The sequence below is a fragment of the Sturnira hondurensis genome, unplaced genomic scaffold (genome assembly GCF_014824575.4).
Source record: "Sturnira hondurensis isolate 20B ecotype Veracruz unplaced genomic scaffold, ASM1482457v3 Scaffold0004152, whole genome shotgun sequence".
In the NCBI taxonomy this organism is placed as follows: Eukaryota; Metazoa; Chordata; class Mammalia; order Chiroptera; family Phyllostomidae; genus Sturnira; species Sturnira hondurensis.
The window spans coordinates 337,029-360,783 of record NW_028076783.1 but is presented as its reverse complement, the minus strand read 5'-3'; the positions used below and the strand labels follow the sequence as shown (position 1 = coordinate 360,783).

General features: G+C 40.8%; 1 protein-coding gene across 11 annotated transcripts in view; it reads right to left on the bottom strand.

Moving 5' to 3' along the window:
* The window catches only part of MBNL1 (muscleblind like splicing regulator 1), a 193,543-nt gene that overhangs the window by 152,650 nt on the left and 17,138 nt on the right, over positions 1-23,755 (bottom strand). For 7 of the 11 annotated variants that reach the window (XM_037044789.1, XM_037044795.1, XM_037044792.1 and 4 more), the window contains exon 1: positions 17,062-17,167. The exons of 2 other annotated variants lie outside the window; for them this stretch is intronic. The gene's annotated coding sequence lies outside the window, so the exon portion shown is untranslated. Of the gene's footprint in view, positions 1-17,061; positions 17,168-23,755 lie in introns of those variants that run through there. 2 more of the 11 variants (XM_037044797.1, XM_037044800.1) reach the window with 2 other exon arrangements.

The window sequence follows — 23,755 nt, the reverse complement described above, 5'->3', positions numbered from 1 at the left end:
TTTTAAGTTTTAGACACAGATAAATGAATGTGTTTTCAGGGCTATGAATTTAAACCATTAGGAAGGGTTTTATTGGAAGTCCCAATAAATTTCCTGTCCCCCTACTGCCAAACCAGAACTCCCTCATCCCAAAGGTAACAACCATTACTAATATGATGTGTTTAATCCTTCCTCTACTCACCTACACATCATGTACATATACAGTGTATCATCTTACAGAAGTAATGGTAACATACTAAGCATGTCATTCTGAGGCTCCATTTCTACGGTGTATGTTAGTGACCTTTCTTTGTCAATAGAAGTCGATCAACATACTTTTTAACGACTATGTATTATTCCACTCATGTCCATTTCTTTACTTCTGGTCACCTAAATTAATGTCAATTTTCATTATTTTAAGCAATGTGCAATTGCATGTGCCAAATTATACTTCCATTTGAGTGGTTTTAATAATATAAATACTTAGAAGATATAGTATATGTATATATTAACTTTGAACTAGAACAAACATTTTCCCAAATTAATGTTGATGAAAATGTACGTCTACCAACAACAAATAACATGTTTTTTGATACTTGTTAAATCTATGTTAGATCTTAAAGAGACGCTACCCCTCAATCTAAGTTGTAAATTTCTATTGTGGGAAGAGACAAAAGATGTATCTTTTTTCCTACAAATAGAACTAAAGCATGTCATTGTATCTGGCAAAGTATTTTGAATTGTTAGCCATTACACGGCAGCTAATCAATGGAAACATTTGTAAAATCAGTTCTCCAACTTCTGTTATTTCAATATAAATCATTTCCTTGCTAAAACAACTATGATATTTATATTTTGTAATTATCTGCCAAAGAACAGGGTCTTTGAAAGTTTGAATAAATGTTTGAGGTGACAGAGTATGAAAACAAACAATACGTCACTTACAATTCTTATTAATAAAAGCAAAACATGTAGTTAACAGTGTCCATGAGTCATGTTATATTTGGAAAATCTCTTACAGCACAGTATCATATGATTAAGGGAATTTTTTATACATTATTTCTACTAATGTCAGAAAATATCCTGCTCTACTTTTTAGACACTAATTGACTAAAGGAAATGGTTTCTGACAACTGCTATAAATAATGCAAGGTGCTATCAAACTAGCTAAGGCACAATAAAACTGGTGAACTCAAGTAGGCCCCAACACATTTCCCACGTGGTGACTTCCCCTGGGGCTAAGGCTCCGTGGGCAGCACTTCCGACCCTGAGTGGTGTGTTCTCCTGAAGTGGTGTGTACTTCCAAGTAAAATAACCAAGACAGGTTATTTCTGGTACGATTTTTGCCAATGCATATATGCCCCAGTATCCCCTTACTTTGCCCTCCTCGGTCAGTTCTTCTTCAATTATTAAAACAGTTCACAGAATAAGGAAGTACTTGCAACTGGATTTTCAAAGGACTTAAGATGCTGGGTTGGCAAACTGTGGGCATGTGCAATGGTTATATTATCTGTCGATGTGATTTCAGCATGTTTGAGAGTACAAATAAAATCACACTTCTCAGGAGATGAAATGAAAGAATTTATTCTTAGGGTTTTGTACTTTGCAAAAGAGTAAACACACTGAACATACAAGGAACAAACTAACATGGCAGCTTAAGGTTTAATTCCTTCGCATTTAGCAAAAAAAACCACACCCCTTTCTTAATTATTTTAATTGTCGGTTCTGTGCATTCTGGGAAAGCTGCAACACATAAAGCAATCCAAAGAGCCAGACTAATGAGGCAGTAATTAAAGTTCTATGTGTTTCCACCAGCACTAAGAATCCTCCTAGTATATCTGAAGGGATACACTAGATAAATTCAAAGTGTGATCACAAAGCAGTCTTAAAGCTTTTTAATATACTCCTATCGTTTAAATGTCAAATGCACCATTATACATATATGTCCATACATAAAATAAGTACTCCAGAGACGGTGATATTTAGTCTCCCTTTGTTGTATTTATAATAACCTGGAATATTAAAATTATTTTGCAGAAAGATAAAAAATGAGCACCTATACAATCACTACAATATGATCAAATCCATCATTAACGGAATAGATATAATATGAAATAAGCATTAATACATATGTAGGTGTATAAATATGTATGTATGTGTGCATGTGTATTCTCAAAAAAATAAGGAAAAACTTTAACACAGGAATTAGTCAAATCATGTTCTTCACATATAACTAAAACCTGGCTCTTTACTTAAATTCAAGTAAAATCTGTGTTAAACTTAATGGGGGAGGAAGATAATGCTTTAATCTCCTTACAATTAGAACCACTTTATTTTGGATAAAACAAAAAACTATGCTGTCATTAAGTAATAACCCACAAAAAAGATTAACTTTTAAGAAGGTGGCTTGTGCTACATTTCTTTTCTATTTAGGTATAAAATCTTCAAGGTGCTCCTCTGATTCTTCGACAGAAAGTTTCTATTGGAGGAGCCAAGTAGAAAAATTTATCTTTCCCCCAGAACTCATATATTCTATTATTGTTCAACACTAGCAAATAGTATTTTATATTTGGGTATACAGTTTCCTTCATCTGAGTTTTGCCATTTGTTACTCACGACCCTAAGAGTCCTCTAAGCTCGTTAAATGGAAGAATCAGGACCCTAAATCCATTCTTCTGATTCAAGTTTGAAATTTAATTCACCACACATGCTGTCAATTTGATGCCAAATTTTATGGCAATGACAATGACTATAAACATACAGCCACCAAAAACCAGAGAGTTTGAGGGTGGAGTGGGACAAGATGAAGCCACCAGCTCTGCACTACTGTGGTTGGCTCCGAGATGTAAGTGAAGGAGAAAGCCTTGTGTGGGGACTCCTATGGAGATGAGACAGTCCCTCTACGGAGCTGAGCGACCAGTGCTGTCGTCCCTGTGCATCTGTCTGTGGGGTATGCACTGGAGCCTAATAATGTATGTTTAGAGATGTGAAAATTATACACACGTCTATCAGTTTATTCTCAGTTAAGATCATTAATCAGTTTAATCTAGTAATTAACACAACACAAGGCTCTACTTAGTAAGTGATTTAAAGGTTAATTGTTGGGGAAGACATCTTGGAACATTTTTTTTTGTGTCTCCCTTTTGGGCAAGAAGAGCCTACATTTTCTTCAGAGCTTTTATTAGAGGAGTCCAAATCCTATCAGCAGAAACCTTCCACATCAGTGAAATGGAATTCTGCTCCAAACGTATAAAACAGTATGTGTTAAGCAAGGATGCATATAGTAAGGCTGACCTGTATCGGCCACTAAAACAGTATTTGAAAGGCAGTGAAGGGGATGGAATCGCTCTCTGAAACCCTTGCAAGCCGTGGAAAGTCAGATTTTTTTTTTTTAACGGCTGTTAAAACCATTAAAAAAGTATATCGGGGAGGAAGTGCTGCACATTGGAAATGGCGTAAATGATATTTTTCTTTTACATGTATCAAACCTGCTCTCTTTCCTACTAGTTACCTCCTGACCCAGAGACATGGTAAATATTAAACTCCTTTCTAATATGAATGCCCAAAGTCAAAACACTAAGAAGAAAATTACAGTTCCAGCTCCACTGCCCCCAAAAGATCTCCTTTGAAGAGAAAATGGCAGGTGTTGTTCTTCTAACTGTGCTGCTTGTTTTTGTTGCTATTTTTCTTCTGTACTAGAAAAGGAAATGTTTTTTTTCTTAAATCCACGTACAACCAACACAGTCAATAACCTTACTAAGGTCCAATGAATAAACATAATCATTGAAAATAAGCAATACATAAATAAAATATGCATTGATTGCATTAATGGTTTCTTGATGACCCTCTTTTGTAGCCTAGACAGATGGGGGAAAGACGGATTCAGCTTTGAAGAATGTACTGCTTAATCGGGGATGTAAAACCAACCCACAAATAACAATGCGTAACACAGGGAGAAGGACAAGGCAGAGACAACAATAAAGCTTGGAGAGTTCAAGAGACCAGGGGTAGTTTCATGATAGAAAAGACATCCAAGGTAGGTATGGAAAGATGAGTCAGTCTCATTAAGTTACAGACAAACAGGAATGGCAACCCAGGCTGCAGGAGTAGGGAGAGCAAAGGCAGGATATGGAAAAGCAGAGAATGTGAACGCTGGGGACCTGACTGTTCAGAGGCTACCTGTGCAGTGGATGGCAGGAGAGAAAGCCGGTACCTGGGGCTGGACCCATGGCTAGACCCATGTCAGCGAAAGTCCTGCCTTCGTTCCTTAATTAACTGGAATTCATCCATTTCAAGATTTCACCCAAGGGCAGAGTCAGAATGTTTAACTAAATATCCTAAGGGCTAACAGTAAGACTGTATATTGGACACGGAGAAATCTTATTAAATAAATTAGGGATTTTTCTCCTTCCTAAAGTTTTTGTTTTGCTTGCCAGAACGCTGAGAGATAAATTTAGAGCTCAATTTCATCTGAAGTACTTGTTTCATCTCTCTTCCTCCTAATTGATTTGTTATGTCTCTTTTTTACAGTCCTATTTTATATGCACTTTACTGTGGAAAGCCAACTCCTATCCTTTTTGGGTGTAGCACACATCACATGTAAATAAAATTAAAGCACATCTGCCCTGGTACCAGGTAAGGTTATAGATACAATACTGAGTTTCAGAAGAGAAAAGAAGTTTGAATTCACCCATCCAGTAAAGCTCACTCCTCTATAATATAATTTCTATGAAAGATGGCCACGCAGAACAGGGATACCAAGTTAGAGCGGTTAACAATTGCTCTAAAATCTACAACTGTTGACTGTAGCAATACATCTTCCTGGCCAGCTGTCCAGCTCAACCCTCCCTGTGAAGCCGTGTTGTGACTACAATGCCCAAACGACCTTCTGAAACTTACCAGGCCTCCAAAGCTGCAGATATTTTCAGCAGTACCAACCCTGGCTGTCGCAGCTTTCTGCTTGACACTGACTGGCAAAACTGGAGCCTCCTGGACTAGCCTGACCTTTGAAACTCACAGTATTGTGCTGCCAATCAAAACTGAGTTTTCTCTTTCTGCATTCCTTTGTGATACTATTTCTCCTGCTTAATTGTAAAGCAGTAAGTGTAAGCACACAATGGTACTTTTCTTTACATGAAGATGCTTTGCTTATACCCAGTAAGCCTAACATTGGTAGAGGCTTGAGAATAAATATTTACTGACATCGATACATAATATTTTTTAATTACAGGAAAGATTACTTAAATTTTGTGGCAACAAGAACTATAATAATAGCATTATTTCTGCAACGGCCAATATGAAATTTGAGAGATGTTTACATTTTATAATTGCACTTTTATAATTGTATCTGTTTATGTTAACTATTATGTATTCAATGGCTAGCATAGTGCCTGGAATATAAAAGAACCCAAATTAATATTTAAGCAAATGTTGCAGAATCTGTGTGCTTAATTATACTTCATTTATCATACAACTATTGAACTGAAACACAGGTGCTTAATTTTCTTCTCTGAAAATTAGTATATTAGCATGGACTATTTCTCTTAAGAATATGCAGGAGCCCTGGCTGGCGTAGCTCAGTGGTTGAGCGTGGGTTCGATTCCCAGTCAGGGCACATGCCTGAGTTGCAGGCCAGTTCCCAGCAGGGGACTCACGAGAGGCAACCATACATTGATGTTTCTATCCCTCTCTCCTTCCCTTCCCCTCTAAAGATAAATAAATAAAAATCTTTAAAAAAAAGAATATGCAGGAAAATTACTGGTACACGATCCTGTATGTTTCTACTTAGCAGCTATGGCATACTATATTTTTCTTTTATTTTTAATCCTCACCCAAGCATATATGTTTACTGACTTTAGAGAGGGAGGAAGGAGGAGAAAGAGTGACACATTGATGTGAGAAACATCGATCGGTCGACTGCTTCATACACAGCCGACTAGGGATCAAACCCACCACCTAGGTATGTGCCCTGACTGGGGATGGAACCTGCAACCTTTCGGCGTATGAGACAACACTGCAACTAACTGAGCCATTCTGCCAAGTCATATGCTGTATTTTCACAAGTCCTACTTGTGATCAGTTCAGAAAAACACAAAATGACATTAAGGATGATATTTCAAGGCAAACTTAGGGACTCACAATAGTTGGTGGACGTATCCCTTAGCTTCGTACACTTACTTTGTCCCATTTTTAGCTATAACTGATGCACTCGTTCATACTCCTTCATGGAATACATGCGTACAATGGATGTAAGACACACATATGCACACGGGACATGCACAGATACGCTCTAATGACCCTGCCAGGGTTTGGGGGGAAAGTGAGAAGAGGTAATCAGAAATCTCCAAGCGAATGTCCACTTTCAACGACACGATTGGTTATTTTAATGCTGGCAAGAACTTTCTATCTTTCAGTGATGACAGAAACAGACTGAATGATCCTAATGCCTTCAATAATGTACAATAGTTGAATAAATTACAGGAGCATTCGCAAATGTCTGACTTAAAGCCATCCAGGGGAACAACTGGCAGAATGCTATGTCATTCACAAGTGACATCAGAGACTTCACAGGTGGTAATGATTTTGAGTCTAAAAGTAGATTTTGCTGATCTTGGCGAGTGCTGGGGCGGAGGGTATTAAGTGCGCAAACCACAGAGGCAGATTAGGCCATTCGATACGGCCTCCCTTTCAGAGCCAGTGGAACTTCAAAGCCAGCTCCATCCTCCCTGCTCTTCTAGGACCACAACGCTTCAAAACCTGTCCTTCACATCTTACCTCCTTCAGTTAGTCTTTCAGGAACTACCCTGGATTAGGCCTCAAAGCTACATTGCTCTGAGTATTTGTGTACTTAATTCGTACCATGCTGATGGCAACAAACAGCCAAACAGACAGCAAAACTGCTGGGGTGAGAACTCAGCACACACAGTACCTTGCTACATGACCTTTGAGCAAAGTACCTGACCTTAACTTTGCCAAGCCTTCATTTTCTCACCTGTGAACTGACTAGAGAGGGACAGCAATACAGTGCTATGTCATAGTTATACACAATCACATAAATAAAAAAAGTCCTACCACGTCCGTACGTAGTTATTTTTATAATTATTATGACTGTTGATGGTCTGGTCTTTTGGTGGCTCTTGCTTTAGTTTCATTATTTTACCATGAATGCACCTTTTTCTTTAGGCCATAAAAGTTCAGAAACACAGAACTCTAACCTTAATTTCTCTTCAAAATTTCAGCCGAAGTATGACCATGAAGCTTTAACTGCAGTGGGCTTCACATACATGTTTATGAGTAAAAATGAAGAACGGTGAGTGGTAAAATAAAAATTCTGTGTTTTCTAACCTAGAATGCAGAGTAAATCCTGGAAACAAGGAATGGACACTTCACAGCCAATGGGGGTCTTAAGAGAACAGTCTCAGCTACACTTTCACGACTTGGAAGTTTGGAAGCTAGCCTATTTTATTTTCTGCAGACAAAGAAAAGCCAGAGGAAAAAGAGCACCGTGTGCATATCTAAATTCCTTTGTCATTAAAGTTGAATACAGCTCATCGGCTCACCTCTCCCTCCCTTACGGACTTTGCTGTAAGCGTAAAAGACCCAGGCCCTGAAACTTGAGGGTCAGTAGTGAGTGTTTTCGCCAGAAAACACTGGTGTTGGCAAGAAGAAGCTTCAGATGAGTGTGCTCCACCTTTCAGCCCAAAGTGTCAACGGCAGAAATAAATTAATCTCTTCAGTCTAGTCTAGGATGACACTATATTTGGATCGTGCTTATTTATCAAAAACTCGAGCAGAAAAATAAATGCCTTACATATTGAATTTTAATAAATTATGAGTTGGTGTTGTCTGCTCCCTAATACACAAAGCATATAAAGAGTTTGTGTGTCTGCTGGATGGTTTTAGGAAAATTCCACACTCTGCCCACAAGCAGCCTATTCTTGGCTCCTCGGAGTCCACTTTGTTTGGCGTGTACATTACTTGTGAATGTTTTATCACTGTCCCAGAAGCTACTTTGAGCACAAGGCACATCCTAGTCACCTCTCTATCCTCTGAAGGACATAGTGTCATAGGTGGAACATGGGGAACAGCACTCAATAAATATCTGCTAAAGAAGAATGCTCTCCTTTAAGGGCAAAGGCAATGCATGGTGTAAGATTCTTCCATTGACCTCCCCGAGACAACGTGTAATTTTACTTGGTATTCCAAATAGAATGTTCCAAAGTGTTCCAAGTGTTCTATTTGTTCCAAGTGTTCCAAATAGAACTGGGGGATTCTCTATCTGTGTTCAATATGTGTTCTCAATGAACTGGGGGATTTGTGAGCAAAACAACATGTCTCCAACAAAACAAGTCTTCAAGGAGTAGAGTCTTTTTAAGTCATAAGCTATTCCACATCATGGCAGAGAGCACAGACCGGTGTGCGAAAATGAAGCAACAGAAAGGCCTAAAACCACCATGTGAGGATGACACATGAGTTCAGCATGTGCTCTGGAGTTACCCGTATCATTTCTGGGTAAAAATTTTAGGGCATTGTGTTACTGGTGTGGAAGCACATTATCCTCTGGAACTTTGCAAAGGTTCCTCTGAAAAGGATACAAATGGCCAAATGCAACAGTCCAGTATTGCCAGCCCTGATCCTATCTGCATAATCAAAGAAATCATTATAAGCATCTGTCAAATTATATGCCACTTGTAATCCAATGTAAGAGCAGAAAAGACAAAATTTTATTCAGTAGCCTATAAAATTAAATGCATACCTTCTTGACTTATGTCAGTTGCTGTACAGGTGAAGTTTTAAAATTACTGTATTGGAACTATACCACAGTCATTCCTAGCAGATACATAAAAAGGAAATAAAGAATGCTGGTTTCAAGTGAGAAATGACCTGCCTGCAATTCAGTTTGACTATAGCCCCTTAACTCTAACAGGTACTCAAAATATGGTAATGAAGTATTCAGCAGAATATAAAGGATGCAGTAACTTGCCTATATCACCTTATTTTTTAAAAGACTTTATTTATTTTTAGAGAGAGAGGTAAGGAAGGAGAAAGACAGGGAGAGAAACATTAATGTGTGGTTGCCTCTCATGTGCCCCCTACTGAGGAGTTGGCCGGCAACCCAGGCACGTGCCCTGTCTGGGAATCAAACCCACAACCCTTTGGTTCATAGGTGTGTACTCAATACACTGAGCTATACTAGCCAGGGCACCTTACTGCTAACACAGTAAAATAACTTAGTAAGTGAAAATATCTAAGCATCTAAACCTTGTAATCCATTGCTGAAAAACAGACAAAACTTTTTCCTATATGAATTGCTCCCCGAACAGTATTTACTTTAAAAACCCAACCCTCAAAACAATATTTCTCTGAGAAAGTAATTTCCCAAGCATAATTTTCAGTGTATGCAGTCCCCCAGAGAGCATTACGCAGAATCCTATTAGTATATATTTTACCAATAATCTCGATTATTGTTCTGGACATTTCAGATTACTGTTTGGGAAGGTAATACACTGAAGAGATTCTACCCCTAGGTCAAAGACTTGCTTATTCCCTGTTGTTCATTTTTGCTATGCCCACCAAAACTCTTAGGTCCTCTGGAAGGGGTGTTCAGGACCAAACACCTTATGTGAGCGCCACAAAGTGGAACATGCAGCTTTCCCAAAAGAGTTGGAGCAATGACATTCAAAAGAATGGCTGAAAATAATTTGAAGCAAATTTGTCAAGTTAAAATTTGCCTGATAAACAGAGAAGGCAAAGGAGAATTTCTGGTTATAATGCTATTTAATCTTAGTTACTTAAAAGCAACATTTTCTAAATATTATCTAATATAACAAAACAGATTTTTACCACATCTTTACAGTACAAGGCAAAATCCAGATAATGAGAGGAAAATTTCTAATAACAGAAAAAGACATGCACTAAATGTGACTTTCACATAATACTATAGGCATAATAATAAAAGGTGAGATAAAGCACTGTTAATATCATTTTCTCTGGCTCTACGTAGACCTATCATATTTAAACATATATAAATAGTGCAATATTAAATTATTTTATAGGTACAGACCATTTAACTTAACAACAAGTGGTAAACAGTTATAAATCTTTTTTGCATTTTGTCTTGATTTCATGGGAATTTCTCTAGGATATGAAATAATCTATCATTGCTTTGATATTTTCTGCTTAGACAATGTCAAATCATTTACATGCAAAAGCACACACAGACGTTACGTACAAATGCCTTCTAGTGTTCATGCCATTCTACTTGAACTATAACTAACTAACTTCACAACTCCAGGTAACTGTGGACCCAGAGCAGCTGCTTATTTATTCTCGTATGTAAATCATTCTGTTTATAAGAGTATCTGATTATTACGGATTCTTATTTCCAGGAAAAAGGACATCATGGTTACACTGATACCTCCCCTAAAATAGCAAGGTCTCAGAACGGTAAATGTCAGTCACATGGAGCACATTGCAAACTTGTTTTATCATGTGTCTATCTGCCCCTGGGCCATCACTGAGCCTAGCTAGGGTCCACGGATGTTCTGCATGAACTTCAGGAAGAGGCCAGAGCTTCCTGGCCAACAATGAGGCACTTCCTAGCTAATGACAATATACCTCTCACGATGAAAGTATGCTTACTTCAGAACTAATTACCTCTTCAGGATAAAGCATTTGGCAACCATTCTATGCGTCATATGATCCTGTGCCTTAAAGGAGCGTGATACAAAATGAAATGTTTTAAGAACTTAATATGTACCTTCTACTTAAGTTATAGTCCTCGATAAAAACATAATTTTAAGTGTTTTTCTCTTGCTGATGTTTTAAAATATAGTTCTTTATACTATAGGATCTCACACATAGCAACATGAACAGGGATAATGTTAAAGTTTTTAAGGAATTTTTAGTGAAAAGTCTTTCAACATCTTACTGTATTTTAAAAGTAAGTGTTAATACCTCCCATCGCTTTTAACATCTGCATCTAAAGCAGTTGTGACATCCTATGCAACCTAAGCCTGTCACTTTTCCCCCGTGTTCATGTCCTCTCTTTCATTCCCATCATTATCCTCATGCAGTCTTTCACCTCTATTCTATAATCTCTACTGCACCCTACATATGTCCTATTCTTCCTCTACAATATACCACGGCAACACCGTTCCTGTAAGGCTGCTTGCCTAACCAAGTGTCTTATCTTCCCCACAAGGCATCTCCCTTGCTACTGGCTCCTCAATGCCCTCAAGGTGTAGTCACCAATCTCCCTTTCCCGCCTGATTCCTCATTTCTTCCTATTAACCACCCACCCCATTCCCCTCCCCCCCTTTTCTCTCCATCCTCTTACTTTCTACCCATTCTTCTAGAGTCTCTGCAAATGCGATGGAAGACATGTCTAGAGTATTCCAAAATGCCGATACTCTCAAATCTCCTGTCAGCACCCACTACAAGTAATTTTTAATCTGTTTTTATACTTTGCACACAAGCCCGGGTTCTAGACCTGGACTACCTCGGCTCCATGCTGCTCTGTACCACGTCCAGCAAAGTAACTTTGGGCAATTACCTTGCCTGTGCCTGTTTCCTCATCTGGGAAACTGAGCACTAACAATACCCATGTCGCAGGTTGTTCAGAGAAACACATGAATTAATTCATAAACCTTAACCTAGAACAGAGAAAGTAGTCCAAAATGTGAGTAATCACTGGTATAGCTATCATCCTCCTCACTAATCATGACATAGCATTGGCAGTAAGAAAAAATAAAATGGCTAAAAATAGGGACACTGAAATAAAGAAAAAATAAATAAGACTCATCCCTATTACAAGTGACAAAAAAGGTAATAAAGCATTTTTATAGCTGTAAAAAAGATTAGATGAGATATTTTGCAAAGAAATGTATAGAAAGTGGCAGTCTCTAGTATTAATTATGATTTACATATTTATAAAGTCAGAGATGTAGAAATGAAGGAACAGAAAGAGTAAATGGTTTCTCGCAGGCCACACATCTACGCAGACCTGGCATGGTTATACCCTGTGAGGTTTTCTGTGTCCCTCCCCCCACCAAAGTCTATCACTCCTTTCAAGACATAGACCAAAAGGCAACAAACACACAAAGACACAATACATTTAAAGGGACAGTAACACTGCTATCACCTCCTACATTTACAAAGTGCTGCACTTTCAATAACTGTTACCCCATGTGGTCTGTTTTTGTTCTACCTGTACTGCAACACAGACTGGAGTTGCAAAACAAAGTAGATACATACAGTGTTTACAGGAACTGATGTGTCTTTTCATAGGCATTTTGAAACTAAACTTCAGTAAACAGAAATATCCACTGGGGGTTTGGGTTGGAGAACACAGAGTGTGGTCAGTTCAGCAACAGCTCAGAGCTCTTCCCACCAACTTTTGCTCCAAGGCAGGCCAGGCCCTCCAGTTCATTCTACTATCACTTAACTTGACTCCCCCCGCCCCCCAACCTCGGACTATCCTTCTGCTAGGATGAGAGTTATCTATCCACGTAGAGTGCCTTATCTATCCAAAAGATCACCATAAAGGCAATGCCCTCTTGTAATCAGACAATACAGAAACAAAATGTGAATGTAACCTTATTACAGTATAGAGAAAATTCAGTGTCAAATCAACTATAATTGTTTAAAACATGATTCTCTCAAAGAGATGTACTAGAATCATTTAAAAAAACGAATAATAATGTGTAGAAAACTGTGACCATGCATTTTCTAAGTGTTTTCCCAAGGATATAAATGTAATGCTTAGAGAAATGTATGTTATTGTATAATGTGAAAATCTTGCATACAAACCAATTACCCTACCTTAACTCTAAAGACACAAAATGTGCTTAAAGACCTACAGTGTCATAGGTCAACAGCTCTCACTGAATCCTCTGCTTTGCAGGCACTAACAGTGGATGTGCTCCATGACTCATCAGAAACGACACACAGAGTTCCTGGGGATCGTGGTGGCCTCATGTCCCAAACATAGGTTGACACTAATGACGGCTACACCTCAGAGTGGGAGACAGATTCAAGATGACAACCAGCCTAAAGGCAACTCTTCCTAGGTTCCCTATAAAATCTGCCCCAACCCCCCTCTCCAAAAAAAGCCGACAACACTATATCCCTCCTGTCTTAGATCTTAGGCATCTTCAAGGAAATAAAAGTAAGCATACTTTATATAGATAGAAAAGAATTGCAGGGTTTGTTTTTTGTTTTTTTTTTGTCAGCCTAACTCTCACTGTGCATGGCAAAATGGACTTCAGTTACGAAAATATCTAAAAGGAATGTATCCAGGGCCTATGCCATTGTGCTTTGGTTACCAGTCAGATGCTTTTTCAAGAAAGTGTTCATGTTATAATAACAATGTCCCTGCGTACAGGAATACTCCAGAGTCCTAACGTTAACACAGAGATGCATTTTTACCTTGCCTAACATTCAAAACAACGTCCTCTTCCCTACAGAGGAAAATATTTAATCGTTATGAACTCATTAATCTTTGATTAGCCTGTGGTCAGGAGTTTGTCTGGATTTATTTGGCATTTTTATTTTCTAAGGAAGGAAAGTCATAGTAAAGGAAAATACATATTAAGCATTTGAAGATAATTACTATTTACTGAAAGCTCTACGCTAAAATAAATTTTAGTGACTCGTTTATGTTTGCTAACTTTGGGACAATGATAACTACAGTGTCTCTAAAATGTTTCTAAGTAGCAATCATCCTCTATCCTGGCCTTTGAGAGGTGTTAACGCTCACCCCCTAATTATAAGCCTTTTCTGTGTTATTACTACCTCACCATTCAATCTCTAAACTAAATAGTAGTTTTGAGGAAATAAAAATAGATGTTAGGTGGCGTGCATTTCTCAAATTTGGTTACAATGGATAAGAACTACAAGGAATTTCTACATAGAGTAAACATCTTTAGCTTGAAAAAAATGAAAGTTCATTTTATCACATTTTGACCAGCAAACTCTTTACGCTTTCTCCCGGGATACTGTTTTCGGGCTTTATTCTAGACTAGCACTGTCCAATAGAAATGTAATACAGGCCACATTTGTTATTTTAAAGTTTTCCAATAGCCACATTTAAAAAGTGTTTTCTAAAAAGCAGGTGAAATTATCTAATAATATATTCTATTGTAACAAATATATCCAAAACATTATCACAGCAGCATATTTATAATCAGCATAAAAATATTAAGCAGATTTTCACATTCTTCCCTTTGTACAAAGTTTCCCAAATCCAGTATGTATGTTATACTTCGGTCCAGACCAGCCAAATGTCAAGTGCTCAACAGCCGCATGCGGTCAGTGGCTGCCGTACTGGACAGCACATTCTAGATTTCCAATAATACGGAGCTTTTCAGCCTAACAGGCCACGCACTTTAAGATCTTCCTGTGCAACACCCTCTAGGATCGGCATTGTTGTTAGGATTATATACTGAGCTAAACATTTAAATAAATGTATTTCACTTCCTCTTTCCACTCCTGGGGCCCACATACCTACTGCCCTGATGTCTTTTTGTTAGAGTATAAGAAACTCCAAATCACCTATTCTTTTCAGCTTTTTCCAAGCAAGTTCTAAGACATACTCTAATCCAAGCATCTTCTAACAAAGCAGAAAACCTGGAGGTATGGCGAGGCAATTCCCTCCCTCTTTCCATAAATAGATATATCTAATACAGGCCGAATGTATGGCAACAATGATAAACTCAAGGGCATTTTTTTTTTGCTTACAATGAAGACAGGAAATTTTATATAATGAAGTAATACACCCTTCCTCAATGAGAAATACAATTTTACTCTTTGCCCTCACCCCCAACCCCCCGCTCCTCCCAGGAGAAACCTTGGGATATTCTGTTCTTTTTCTGGAACAGAACCCAGTGTTTCATTTCATAGGAATTCTATGCCCAGAGGAAGAACAGAATGTTGGAATCAAAATTTAATGAATTCAACTTGGAGTCTAAGTTTGCCTCAAATGTGGAAACATAAACACATGCAATAATATCCTAAACCATAAAGCATTTTGGATTCTCTGTTGGCATGGCTGCAGAGAGGGTCACACTGATGTGTATCTGCACACAATTTGTTCTTAGTTACACGGGGAAAAATGAAACTAAGCACATGTGAGGTTTTCTGAGTCTCTTCATAATAATGAGACCTGATGATTATGTCTGAGATGACACTGTGATTATAGACAGATGAACAGACGAACAGGTTTTCTGGTGCTGGCCCGACCTGTTCCCTAAAGCACAAAAGGCGAATTTGTAGTCCTCAGTGAGGAACCCACTAAACAAATAAAACTTAAAACTATGTCTACATCTTGTGAAAAACTCTAACAACACAATAATCAAAAAAATCATTTCACTCCCACGCAAATACCTAACAGATGAAAATCAGAACACTGTAGGTTCCCTACAAAAACAGTTTGGGGCTGTACTTGTCACCAACTTTAATAAAGCAAAGATATAATTGACAATAATGTGCTTTCTCCGGGTACAAAATAACTTTATTCGGTGTCTACAGCCTATACCTCTACACCTAACACAGAATTCTAAGTTCTAAGCTTTTTGAACGAAATATTCTCAGGATGAATTTTACGTTCGTTCTACTTTCATTTTAACTTGGCTCGGTCGATAATATTTTATCTCAACAAGACAAGGCAACACGACTCTCAAAAACCTACACGGAGATAACATGGAGCGTGTGGATCACTTATGCTGGTTCAGAATAGTTATGCGCTAAATAGCCCGGTGTATAAACAGACACGGTGCTCAAACCCAAGAGAGAAGGAACACCGTGTCCACTGGTGTAGTATTTCAAAGCACGCTGCAAAAGGGCCTGCAAATCCAACGGCATTCATTAGGACTTCTCGCTCAGTGTAGTCATTTGTTTAAGAAATTCCTCAGTGCCCGGCGGAGTTTACCTCGCATTTGCTATCGCCTGCGCCCGTACTGGTGGGCACAGAGAGTAAAGGCAGTGGCAATAAGCTTTCGAGCAGCTTCTGACTCAACCCTAATCCTAGGGGAGCACACTCCACGGAAACGCACCACAGAAGCGCGGCAGCTGCACGTTCTCCCGGCCCCGGGGAGACTTAAGAACACAATTACTCTTCTGGCAGCTCCCCTGCGGTTGTAAAGTGCTGTGTGAGGGGCAAGCTCCAGCTCCACCGTATACCTGCTCGTGTTACAGGCTCTGGAATCAAAGTATTCTCACATGACACATTACTACCAATAACAGATTCCGCCTCCGTTAAAAAAAAGAAAAGAAAAACCGGGGTAGGGGGAGCGCTACATATTTGTCCGGCTTTTGTCTAAAAACCAGAACCCAAGTACTAACTACTTTTCATTGCTTTCAACCTTTCATGGAAGCAATTCAATCAACCAACTGCGGCTCCACCCAGAGAGCGTCTATACTTACTTTTCTTACAGCTTTTGAGTGACGCACTACAAAACGACAGGGGGCGGGAGTCGGGGGGGGGGGAAGGAGCCCTCTCAAGCAGGGCGTCTTCCGCTCTGTAAACTTGGCAAAAAGGCAAACTGGACTGAAATACAGCACTCTCCATATAAGGAAGCTGAGCTAAACATGCCATGCGTAATTTATGGGTAGCAGACAGAGAATTAACCTTTGCGTGCACATATTTGGCCCAGATGCACACCGGGCTGGATGGCAGCCCTGGAGATAGAGATGGGAGATCCCTTGGGAGAAACGGGGGCTCCCATCGGGAGGGGGCCCGCACGTCCTCCCGACGAAGGTCATTAAGTTGTGAGTACACTTGCACGCACCTGTTTATCCTCCCCACCCCTTCCTTTTTCTCTCTCTTTCTAGGCTGCCAAGTTGGAAGCTGGCTGCGCCCTGACAGTGTCCGCAGAGCCCGGGGACCCGCTGCCGGAGCCCGGCTGCAGCCGCAACCTCCCGCTCCCCCTGCGGCCCTAGACCGGGTGATCGCGGACCAGCCGCCGCGAGCCGCAGCCCCGAGCCTCCGCTCGCCTCCCCCTCCAGCCCCGAGCCGCCGCCGCGGCGTCCAGACAATGCCGCGCGGCCGAGCGGCGCAGGCGAGCCGCGACCGTGGAAACTTACCTCTCACATGTTTTTTCAGAGGCAGCCCGACCGCCGACCGGGTGCCCAGGGCATTGTGGGAGTCCTGATGCCGAGAGGCCCGCGATTTAAAATTGAACTTGTCAGCGCCCGGTCACGGGAGCATGGTGAGCGCCACAACTCATTCAGCTGCAGTGAAAAGACTGTTGCACGTCGCCCAGCAGCCTCTTATCGCCGAGCTCTGGTTTCCGCTGCTGCCGCTGCGCGGCCCCTCCCCCGCCGGCCCAGCCCCACCAGGAAGCCCGGGGCGGACGCGCCGGCTCCGGAACGCGCGCGGCGCCGCGAACACGCTCGCAAACTTTCCGCCGCCCGCCCGCTCCGCCCCGGCCCGCTCGGGAGCCCCTGCACCCAGCCGAGTCCTCCCGGGGGGTGGTTGCCACTCGCGAGTGGGCGCGGAAAGCGAAAGGAAACCCGAGCCGGCGCCAGCGAGGTGCATCCCCGCAGCCAGCCCGTGGTATCTTCCATCTTACACGTTCCACGTTACCACCTCCCAGCCGGGGTGCCGGCGGGACGCGCTCCTACGACTTTCTGCTCCCGCCGACTGGCTGGGTGGACGGAGGGGTTCGTTTTGTACAAAAAGGCCCGTGGATGAGCTTGGTGAGGAATCCTGCAAGGTTAGGCTGAAGGTGAGGAGCTGATGAGGGCGAAACACTAGGATCCGGTGGGGCTGCCGCCCAAAAAATGCACCACACGGTTTTTGAGCTTGGATGGCTCACAGGCGGGAAAGAAACATCTGCAAGACCTACCCGCCAGTGTGTTATCTTTCTTAAGGAACAGGGTGGGTGTCCACAGTTTTGGAATTCCTCAGTCAAAGGAATTGTCACGCAGGCACAAACACAGACCAGCTTCCCATCTAGTTTGTAAATATTTGGAATATAAAATCCCCTTCCTTGTCCACTCTGCGTTATAGTCCCCCACCACCCCCCAACACGCGCGCGCGCACACACACACATGCTCTCTCTCTCAAAAATAAATGCCATTTTCTGAAATACTGGAATATTCCAAGGCAAATAAGTCATAATATAGTTGGAACAAGAGAAACCTCAGCCCCAAATAATAATTCACTGGGTGTTACAAGATGTAACTTGGCTTCACTTTGAAGGGAAAGAATCCTGGACTAATGTGATGTGATAAAGTTTTGGAGATTTGGGAGTAGAATTTTCTTTGAATTTAAGGAATGTCAATAATTTATTTATTCAATGATCTTAATTTCAAAAAAAACCATTTGTCTCATGTTTGGACACAATTTGAAACAAGATGCCAGATATGCTTCCGTGTTCTTCCTACAACCTTGTTGTGTTAAAAGGGTGGGGCCAGCTTCAGAAGGAGAAGGGAAAGTGTCCTGAACTGTGCTCAAGTAAGAAATACTTCCAGAGGCATTAGTAACACACTTGCATTCTTGACCCTTGGCTAGATCCGCAAAACACCGAGTTAACATTGCATACTGCTCCGTTTCAAAACAAATAAAGTAATTAAATGGTGCCACTTCTCAGTGTTAATTATTAAAAACTATTCAAGTACACACAGTTGAAGCAAATTAAAAGGACATGGATGGGCATTCCCTACCTGTCAGTTAATAGCCATGAGGACCTCCTTCTAATTCAGCACTTACTTCAACAGCTAGAAGGCCTGCTGTGCCAGAAATGCAAGAATGGGTAAGACAGAGTCCTTATTCTCCAGGAGAATAATACCCTACTAAGGAAGAGACAAGCCAAATAATTCTTCCTGCGCAATAAATGCTAAGATGGTGAAGGCAAGCCCAACGGCATCCTGACCAGAGTCGGGGGAGGCTTCCTGGAGGAGTTACTTTAACAGGTACCTTGAAAGGTGTACGGAAATTAGCAAAATGAAAAAGGAGTTGAGTCCTGGTCAAACGGAGAAAAGAGCATGGCAAGTACAACAGACCTGCCAGTTTGTCTGTTAGAAATGAGAGAAGGATCAGAAGAGGAGAGTGGCAGATAAGCCAAAAGTAGGTCTGTGTGTATCCAAGGAGTCTCAACTTGACTCTGAAAAGTGTAAAGAACTACAAGAGTTGACACGGCAAGGAGATATGTGGATTCTGGACTGTATTTCAGAAAGATCCTATGGCGACAGCTTGAAGGGGGACTGGAGTGTGAGGTCGCAGCCGAAGGAAGGAGTCTGGATGGGTGTGGACAGACTGGAATAGTGACTCATGCAGGGAATGAGGAAGGGAGGAGCCCTGGGACACTTTCAAATCCCTGGCTTAGCCTCCTGAGTTGTTTGCTGCTGGCCTTTGAATTTCTTCCGTTTGTTTCCCATGCTCCTTGACAGCAGACCCTGCCTTCTGAGCTGAGCCACCTCTGCATCTGCCAGCAGGTTGGTGCCCCCACTGGTTTCCATGTTTCTCTCCTCCCAGCGTCCAATGAACAGCCAAGGGCTAGCCCACTTGTAGAGAACCATTTTCATTGGTCCTCTGACCCTTGTGGAGTTCCAAGTGAGTGCTTTGGTGTTTTTATTTGCTTCTGGGTTAGAAAATTGGGTATTCGAAACAACGTGAAGAAAAGCAGGACTTTGCATCTGTGCGTGGTGCAAGAGGGGAAATTATCCTTACACTTCAGGCCTGGAGGAGGGGAGAAGTTCTGGGAACAAAAGAGAAATTGAAACTGAGACAAGTGTTCTGCTCCACAGAACAGAATGCGAAGAAATGCAAGAAATATCCTTGAAGGTCGGAAGCGAAATAAACATCCCAGTGAATAACAAAGAAGAGAAGAAAATTTTATTGTACATCTGGGGAAGGAAAAAGGGATGGCTAAGAAAACTCATATAAAACAATGGTCACACAAGGGCTCAAAGATGGGTTAAAGTACATTGTGATAAAAAACTTCACTGTCACTGGCTTAGCTTAACTTATCATTTATAATATTATATCATGAATAATGACATTTTGAATTTTGAAGCCCTGTAGCAAACGCAAGCTCGTATGTTAAAAATATTAAATCATGCTGCCAGCTTTCAACTACCAGAGGAATTCTATCCACATTCCAAATTGTGGAAGTTATTCAAAAATCATTATAGCAATAAAAAGTAAAAAGTTCTTCATTTAGAATGCCCATTGATATTCTCTCAGTGGCAAGGGAGGATTATGGTTGATCTTACTTCTGTGAAGTGTCACTATATCATCCACAGGATGCTAGGCGAGTATATCCATAAATATAAAGAAGATCATTTATGGGAAGAGAAGAAAATATTAGAAAACAATTTCAGATGACATAAAACTACATTTTCAAATAAAAGAGAACATGTTCACTGCGGGTTACTGAATATTTCAGACTATTGAAGTCTTGATTAGACCAATTAATCCCAATACAAACACAGTTAAGAAATTTAACTAAATTTAGTTTTAAAGGATAATATCAACTCCTTGATTTACCAATGATGCAGATAAGGGAGACGGCAGCCCTTGCCTGTTTCGCTCAAACGGGAGTTACTAAAGCCTCCGTGCAAGTGTGTGAGCGGAGGCATTCGGAATTGTGTCTTCCTGGTCCTGCATGCCACGTTTCTGGCTCAGTGAGCTCCCACTGTCTCCCAAGTATGATCTGTCTTTTCTGGCCTCTCCCTCTCTCTCTCATGCACACACAAATCATATAAATGAAAATATACGGGGTAGGTATGCTTTCCAGAAATCAAAATGTGAAAAAGCATCACCACTCGCTGATCTAGGAATGCTGCATTCATTGCCCTAGGATTAAAATAACCCATTGCAAGATAGTGTCAAAACTGAGACCCCATCAGGCCCCTTGCTTTTTAGTTCACGTTTAAGGATAGCTGGTGAAGAGGACAAGCTGCTAGAAAGTGCGAAGAGTTGGAAACACTCTCGTGCCCAGAGCCCATTTTAAGGCGCTGCAGTAAATGCATCTCTGTTAAATTTCACAGCCGGGAAGGAGGTTCACTCCTTTGTAGCCAGATTCAAACTTGTTCAGGAATAAACATACTTGGTAGGATTACATGCACTTAGTCTACTTTCAAGGCCTCTTGTATACTTCACACACCAAAGTCAGTTTTAAAAATTATACCCAGTATTTAAATATATATAGTATATATTCTATTATACATTGTGTGAATGTATCATGCAGACAGTCCCCGACTTATGATGGTTCGACTTCGTATTTTTTCACTTTACCATGGCACAAAAGTCATACATGTTCAGGGGAAATCATACTTTGAATTCTGAATTTGATCTTTTCTTGAGCGAGCGATGTGAAGTGTGATACTATGGTGATTCTGGAAGATCATAGCGGGATGATTTTGCCCAACTATAGGCTAAAGTAAAAGTTCTGAGCACGTTGAAGGGAAGCGAGGCTGAGCTGTGATGTTTGGTAAGTTAGATGAATTAAATGCATTCTGACTTAGAATATTTTCAAGTTACTATGGGTTTATTGGGGTATAACCCCATCCTAAGTCAAGGAACATGTATATATGTACATACACACACATGCACACAAACACCAGGTTGTATATATATTGTATAGTATGTAATACAAAACATTATATGTATAATATATAAACCACTTAATGTAGAAATCACATAAATGTGAAAATATTATATAAAAATTAGTGTGTCTTAAAATGTTTATAAAGATTAAAACTGAGTTAAAACGTTGATTTGATTATGTATTTGTCAATTAACTGATTTTTGCCTAACAGTTGAATCTAAATCTTCAATGTAATCATTCTGGCATTTGAATAGAGAAATAGGAAATGAATACATTTCAGAATTAACAGTTTAGAACCATGGAATGTTAGCATGGAGTGGGACATTGAAGGCCATCTAGCCTTCTTCCCTCGATAGATAGTACCTTCACTGTGTAAGCACCTTGGCCTGTGACAGAGCAGAGCTGGCACTAATGTCTGCTGCCTCTCTTAGGCCATTTATTTTCCCTGTTTGTCCTGAAGACTCTTGGGCAACAAAAACCCTAATATAGGCATAATAGCCCCCTAACTTTAATAAGAAGAGGAACCACAGGGCAGATTTCTGTTTTAGTTTGTCCTCCATTTCTTCCTTCTGTCCTTTTTTCTTGCCGTATTCTCCCCGTTTCCTTCCTTCCTTCCTTCCAGACAGAAGACACCTTCCACATGACGCCTCATTAATTTCACAAGTGCTTAGTGAGTGTCCACCACGGTCAGTCCTATTCTGGGCACTATGGGTGCAGAAAAAAAGGCCCAGTCACTTTTCTCAAGGAATTTACTGTCTGCTAGGGGGAGGGTGACGGGCACTAAACAAATAAAGAACAAATCCAAAGAAAAAAGATAAAGATCAATACAGGAGGCAATTTCAGACCAGGGTAAGTGCCCCAAAGTCAAAGAAAGTATGTGGAGGGGATGAGGGGGGAGTTTGTGGTTGAACAGGATGGAGGAGAGCGGAGCTGGTCAGAGACTGGCAGGGTCCTTGAAGACATGAGGAACATCTGGGGAGGGACCATTCGGAGTAGCGGTAGCCGCAGGTCTAGAGCCCTGCACACTGAACTCAGGCTAGAACTGGAAGTCCAATGGCAGATAAAAACCAGTAGGATCCTTCAAGGAGCTCGCAGTCACGACAGAGAAACAATGAATCTTAAATCAATTGCATTCAAAATGTAAAGCTAGTCTTGATACTTTCGGTAAGTGGGGAGGGACCACCGAAGTCTTTGCTTAGTCTGTGAACAAAAATGTACCGAGTACCCCAAAAAGAGTGGCCCTGGTCAGGGGGCAAGGGGCTCCAAGGAGCTGAAGATCTGGGAGAAGAAAGGGCTTTGGCGGAAGACCCTGAGTGGAGAGGCACGTAAACACGGGAGTCCTACGTGTCAGAGCTGCAGAACAGCCCGCAGACGAGGAAGCATGTGAAATATGCGGCGTGTACATATGCAAAACGTATTTTTTCCTGAAAGTTAACACAATGTAGAAAATCCAAAACCAAATAAGGTGGAACATATTTATAAAAATCAGCAGTGGTTCCAATTCCCAGAGGTAGTTACTGATAATATTACAGTCCTTCCAAGCCTTTCTCAACACATTTTTGCATAATTGATACTATACTATGCAGTCTGCCATTTTGTACTCTGTAATTACCCCTCATTTACTCTCATAATATAACTTTATAAAGTGAAAGGCACCCCCATGTCATTCATTATAACCTCACTAACAAGGGGTCACGTCTCCTGCCCCAGAGCCTGCGTGTCAGGTCCTGGGCTAATGTCTGATGTGTAACGTATTTCCAAACCCCCTCCCTGGGATACACACAGGTCTTCTAATACGGGCTGTCATTAAGGAAAAGAAACTATATAATAATGCTCTTTTAATGAAGAAAATATGCCCTGGCTGGTGTAGCTCAGTGGATTGAGCGCAGGCCTGCGAACCAAAGGATCACTGTTGGATTCCCAGTCAGGGCACATGCCTGGGTTGCAGGCCAGTTCCTGGCAGGGGACCCACAAGAGGTAGCCATACACTGGTATTTCTCTCCCTCTCTCCTTCCCTTCCCCTCTAAAGATAAATAAATAAAATCTTTAAAAATTTAACAAAAAGAAAATAGTGACAAAATAAATATGAAACAGGTAGTCAGAAGGTCCAAGTGCACATATTAATTAGACATGCTTGTAATATAAATTACTTGTAGTTGTGTGGAACACTTTCTACCATCTCATAAATCTAGGTGTTGTGGCTTAGCCCAGAATCCCCTAAT